The sequence below is a fragment of the Camellia sinensis genome, unplaced genomic scaffold (genome assembly GCF_055761805.1).
Source record: "Camellia sinensis isolate YWXY unplaced genomic scaffold, ASM5576180v1 Unanchor4, whole genome shotgun sequence".
NCBI lineage: Eukaryota > Viridiplantae > Streptophyta > Magnoliopsida > Ericales > Theaceae > Camellia > Camellia sinensis.
This window is the reverse complement of record NW_028129277.1, coordinates 16117501-16123178: the sequence shown is the minus strand read 5'-3', so window position 1 is coordinate 16123178 and position 5678 is coordinate 16117501.

The window sequence follows — 5678 nt, the reverse complement described above, 5'->3', positions numbered from 1 at the left end:
GTGGCATGGCATGGCATGCGGGCCGAGGCCGTGGCATGGCATGCGGGCCGAGGCCGTGGCGTGGCATGGCATGGCATGTTGGGCAACGCCGTGGCAAGACATGCGGGCCGAGGCCGTGGCATGGCATGTTGGGCAACGCCCTGGCAAGCCATGCGGGCCGAGGCCGTGGCGTGGCATGTTGGCCAAGGCTAAGGCATGGCACGCCGGGCAACGCGGTGCATTGGCATGCTGGGCAGCGCGGTGGCAAGGCATGGGGGCCGAGGCCGTGGCATGGCATGTTGGGCAACGCCGTGGCAAGACATGCGGGCCGAGGCCGTGGCATGGCATGCGGGCCGAGGCCGTCCGTGGCATGGCATGCGGGCCGAGGCCCTGGCACGACATGTTGGCCAAGGCTAAGGCATGGCACGCCGGGCAACGCGGTGGCATGGCATGCTGGGCAACGCGGTGGCAAGGCATGCGGGCCGAGGCCGTGGCATGGCATGTTGGGCAACGCCGTAGAAGGGCATGCGGGCCGAGGCCGTGGCATGGCATGCGGGTCGAGGCCGTGGCATGGCATGTTGGGCGACGCCGTAGCAAGGCATGCGGGCCGAGGCCGTGGCATGTCATGCGGGCCGAGGCCGTGGCATGGCATGCGGGCCGAGGCCGTGGCATGGCATGTTGGCCGAGGCCGTGGCAAGGCATGCGGGCCGAGGCCGTGGCATGGCATGTTTGGCAACGCCGTGGCAAGACATGCGGGCCGTGGCATGGCATGGCATGCGGGCCGAGGCCTTGGCACGACATGTTGGCCAAGGCTAAGGCATGGCACGCCGGGCAACGCGGTGGCATGGCACGCCGGGCAACGCGGTGGCAAGGCATGCGGGCCGGGGCCGTGGCATGGCATGTTGGGCGACGCCGTGGCAAGGCATGCGGTCCGAGGCCGTGGCATGTCATGCGGGCCGAGGCCATGGCATGGCATGCGGGCCGAGGCCGTGGCATGGCATGTTGGGCGACGCCGTAGCAAGGCATGCGGGCCGAGGCCGTGGCATGTCATGCGAGCCGAGGCCGTGGCATGGCATGCGGGCCGAGGCCGTGGCATGGCAAGTTGGGCGACGTCGTGGCAATGCATGCGGGCCGAGGCCGTGGCATGTCACGCGGGCCGAGGCCGTGGCATGGCATGCGGGCAGAGGCCGTGGCATGGCATGTTGGGCGACGCCGTCGCAAGGCATGCGGGCCGAGGCCGTGGCATGGCATGCGGGCCGAGGCCGTGGCATGGCATGTTGGGCGACGCCGTAGCAAGGCATGCGGGCCGAGGCCGTGGCGTGTCATGGCATGTTGGGCGACGCCGTAGCAAGGCATGCGGGCCGAGGCCGTGGCATGGCATGTTTGGCAACGCCGTGGCAAGACATGAGGGCCGTGGCATGGCATGGCATGCGGGCCGAGGCCGTGGCACGACATGTTGGCCAAGGCTAAGGCATGGCACGCCGGGCAACGCGGTGGCATGGCATGCTGGGCAACGCGGTGGCAAGGCATGCGGGCCGGGGCCGTGGCATGGCATGTTGGCCAACGTCGTAGCAAGGCATGCGGGCCGAGGCCGAGGCCGTGGCACGGCATGCGGTCCGAGGCCGTGGCACGGCATGCGGTCCGAGGCCGTGGCATGTCATGCGGGCCGAGGCCGTGGCATGGCATGTTGGGCGACGCCGTAGCAAGGCATGCGGTCCGAGGCCGTGGCATGTCATGCGGGCCGAGGCCGTGGCATGGCATGTTGGGCGACGCCGTAGCAAGGCATGCGGGCCGAGGCCGTGCCGTGGCATGCGGGCCGAGGCCGTGGCATGGCATGCGGGCCGAGGCCATGGCATGGCATGTTGGGCGACGCCGTAGCAAGGCATGCGGGCCGAGGCCGTGGCATGGCATGCGGGCCGAGGCCGTGGCATGGCATGCGGGCCGAGGCCGTGGCATGGCATGTTGGGCGACGCCGTCGCAAGGCATGCGGGCCGAGGCCGTGGCATGGCATGCGGGCCGAGGCCGTGGCATGGCATGCGGGCCGAGGCCGTGGCATGGCAAGTTGGGCGACGTCGTGGCAAGGCATGCGGGCCGAGGCCGTGGCATGGCATGCGGGCCGAGGCCGTGGAAAGGCATGTTGGGCGACGCCGTAGCAAGGCATGCGGGCCGAGGCCGTGGCATGTCATGCGGGCCGAGGCCGTGGCATGGCATGCGGGCCGAGGCCGTGGCATGGCATGTTGGGCGACGCCGTAGCAAGGCATGCGGTCCGAGGCCGTGGCATGTCATGCGGGCCGAGGCCGTGGCATGGCATGCGGGCCGAGGCCGTGGCATGGCAAGTTGGGCGACGTCGTGGCAAGGCATGCGGGCCGAGGCCGTGGCAGGTCATGCGGGCCGAGGCCGTGGCATGGCATGCGGGCCGAGGTCGTGGCAAGGCATGTTGGGCGACGCCGTAGCAAGGCATGCGGGCCGAGGCCGTGGCACGTCATGCGGGCCGAGGCCGTGGCATGGCATGTTTGGCAACGCCGTGGCAAGACATGCGGGCCGTGGCATGGCATGGCATGCGGGCCGAGGCCGTGGCTCGACATGTTGGCCAAGGCTAAGGCATGGCACGCCGGGCAACGCGGTGGCATGGCATGCTGGGCAACGCGGTGGCAAGGCATGCGGGCGGAGGCCGTGGCATGGCATGCGGGCGGAGGCCGTGGCATGGCATGCGGGCCGTGGCCGTGGCATGGCATGTTGGGCGACGCCGTCGCAAGGCATGCGGGCCGAGGCCGTGGCATGGCATGTTTGGCAACGCCGTGGCAAGACATGCGGGCCGAGGCCGTGGCATGGCATGCGGGCCGAGGCCGTCCGTGGCATGGCATGCGGGCCGAGGCCGTGGCACGACTTGTTGGCCAAGGCTAAGGCATGGCACGCCGGGCAACGCGGTGGCATGGCATGCTGGGCAACGCGGTGGCAAGGCATGCGGGCCGAGGCCGTGGCATGGCATGTTGGGCAACGCCGTAGAAGGGCATGCGGGCCGAGGCCGTGGCATGGCATGCGGGTCGAGGCCGTGGCATGGCATGTTGGGCGACGCCGTAGCAAGGCATGCGGGCCGAGGCCGTGGCATGTCATGCGGGCCGAGGCCGTGGCATGGCATGCGGGCCGAGGCCGTGGCATGGCATGTTGGCCGAGGCCGTGGCAAGGCATGCGGGCCGAGGCCGTGGCATGGCATGTTTGGCAACGCCGTGGCAAGACATGCGGGCCGTGGCATGGCATGGCATGCGGGCCGAGGCCTTGGCACGACATGTTGGCCAAGGCTAAGGCATGGCACGCCGGGCAACGCGGTGGCATGGCACGCCGGGCAACGCGGTGGCAAGGCATGCGGGCCGGGGCCGTGGCATGGCATGTTGGGCGACGCCGTGGCAAGGCATGCGGTCCGAGGCCGTGGCATGTCATGCGGGCCGAGGCCATGGCATGGCATGCGGGCCGAGGCCGTGGCATGGCATGTTGGGCGACGCCGTAGCAAGGCATGCGGGCCGAGGCCGTGGCATGTCATGCGAGCCGAGGCCGTGGCATGGCATGCGGGCCGAGGCCGTGGCATGGCAAGTTGGGCGACGTCGTGGCAATGCATGCGGGCCGAGGCCGTGGCATGTCACGCGGGCCGAGGCCGTGGCATGGCATGCGGGCAGAGGCCGTGGCATGGCATGTTGGGCGACGCCGTCGCAAGGCATGCGGGCCGAGGCCGTGGCATGGCATGCGGGCCGAGGCCGTGGCATGGCATGTTGGGCGACGCCGTAGCAAGGCATGCGGGCCGAGGCCGTGGCGTGTCATGGCATGTTGGGCGACGCCGTAGCAAGGCATGCGGGCCGAGGCCGTGGCATGGCATGTTTGGCAACGCCGTGGCAAGACATGAGGGCCGTGGCATGGCATGGCATGCGGGCCGAGGCCGTGGCACGACATGTTGGCCAAGGCTAAGGCATGGCACGCCGGGCAACGCGGTGGCATGGCATGCTGGGCAACGCGGTGGCAAGGCATGCGGGCCGGGGCCGTGGCATGGCATGTTGGCCAACGTCGTAGCAAGGCATGCGGGCCGAGGCCGAGGCCGTGGCACGGCATGCGGTCCGAGGCCGTGGCACGGCATGCGGTCCGAGGCCGTGGCATGTCATGCGGGCCGAGGCCGTGGCATGGCATGTTGGGCGACGCCGTAGCAAGGCATGCGGTCCGAGGCCGTGGCATGTCATGCGGGCCGAGGCCGTGGCATGGCATGTTGGGCGACGCCGTAGCAAGGCATGCGGGCCGAGGCCGTGGCGTGGCATGCGGGCCGAGGCCGTGGCATGGCATGTTGGGCGACGCCGTAGCAAGGCATGCGGGCCGAGGCCGTGGCATGGCATGCGGGCCGAGGCCGTGGCATGGCATGCGGGCCGAGGCCGTGGCATGGCATGTTGGGCGAGGCCGTGGCAAGGCATGCGGGCCGAGGCCGTGGCATGGCATGCGGGCCGAGGCCGTGGCATGGCATGCGGGCCGAGGCCGTGGCATGGCAAGTTGGGCGACGTCGTGGCAAGGCATGCGGGCCGAGGCCGTGGCATGGCATGCGGGCCGAGGCCGTGGAAAGGCATGTTGGGCGACGCCGTAGCAAGGCATGCGGGCCGAGGCCGTGGCATGTCATGCGGGCCGAGGCCGTGGCATGGCATGCGGGCTGAGGCCGTGGCATGGCATGTTGGGCGACGCCGTAGCAAGGCATGCGGTCCGAGGCCGTGGCATGTCATGCGGGCCGAGGCCGTGGCATGGCATGCGGGCCGAGGCCGTGGCATGGCAAGTTGGGCGACGTCGTGGCAAGGCATGCGGGCCGAGGCCGTGGCAGGTCATGCGGGCCGAGGCCGTGGCATGGCATGCGGGCCGAGGTCGTGGCAAGGCATGTTGGGCGACGCCGTAGCAAGGCATGCGGGCCGAGGCCGTGGCACGTCATGCGGGCCGAGGCCGTGGCATGGCATGTTTGGCAACGCCGTGGCAAGACATGCGGGCCGTGGCATGGCATGGCATGCGGGCCGAGGCCGTGGCTCGACATGTTGGCCAAGGCTAAGGCATGGCACGCCGGGCAACGCGGTGGCATGGCATGCTGGGCAACGCGGTGGCAAGGCATGCGGGCGGAGGCCGTGGCATGGCATGCGGGCGGAGGCCGTGGCATGGCATGCGGGCCGTGGCCGTGGCATGGCATGTTGGGCGACGCCGTCGCAAGGCATGCGGGCCGAGGCCGTGGCATGGCATGTTTGGCAACGCCGTGGCAAGACATGCGGGCCGAGGCCGTGGCATGGCATGCGGGCCGAGGCCGTCCGTGGCATGGCATGCGGGCCGAGGCCGTGGCACGACATGTTGGCCAAGGCTAAGGCATGGCACGCCGGGCAACGCGGTGGCATGGCATGCTGGGCAACGCGGTGGCAAGGCATGCGGGCCGAGGCCGTGGCATGGCATGTTGGGCAACGCCGTAGAAGGGCATGCGGGCCGAGGCCGTGGCATGGCATGCGGGCCGAGGCCGTGGCATGGCATGTTGGGCGACGCCGTAGCAAGGCATGCGGGCCGAGGCCGTGGCATGCCATGCGGGCCGAGGCCGTGGCATGGCATGCGGGCCGAGGCCGTGGCATGGCATGTTGGCCGAGGCCGTAGCAAGGCATGCGGGCCGAGGCCGTGGCCGTGGCATGGCATGCGGGCCGTGGCCGTGG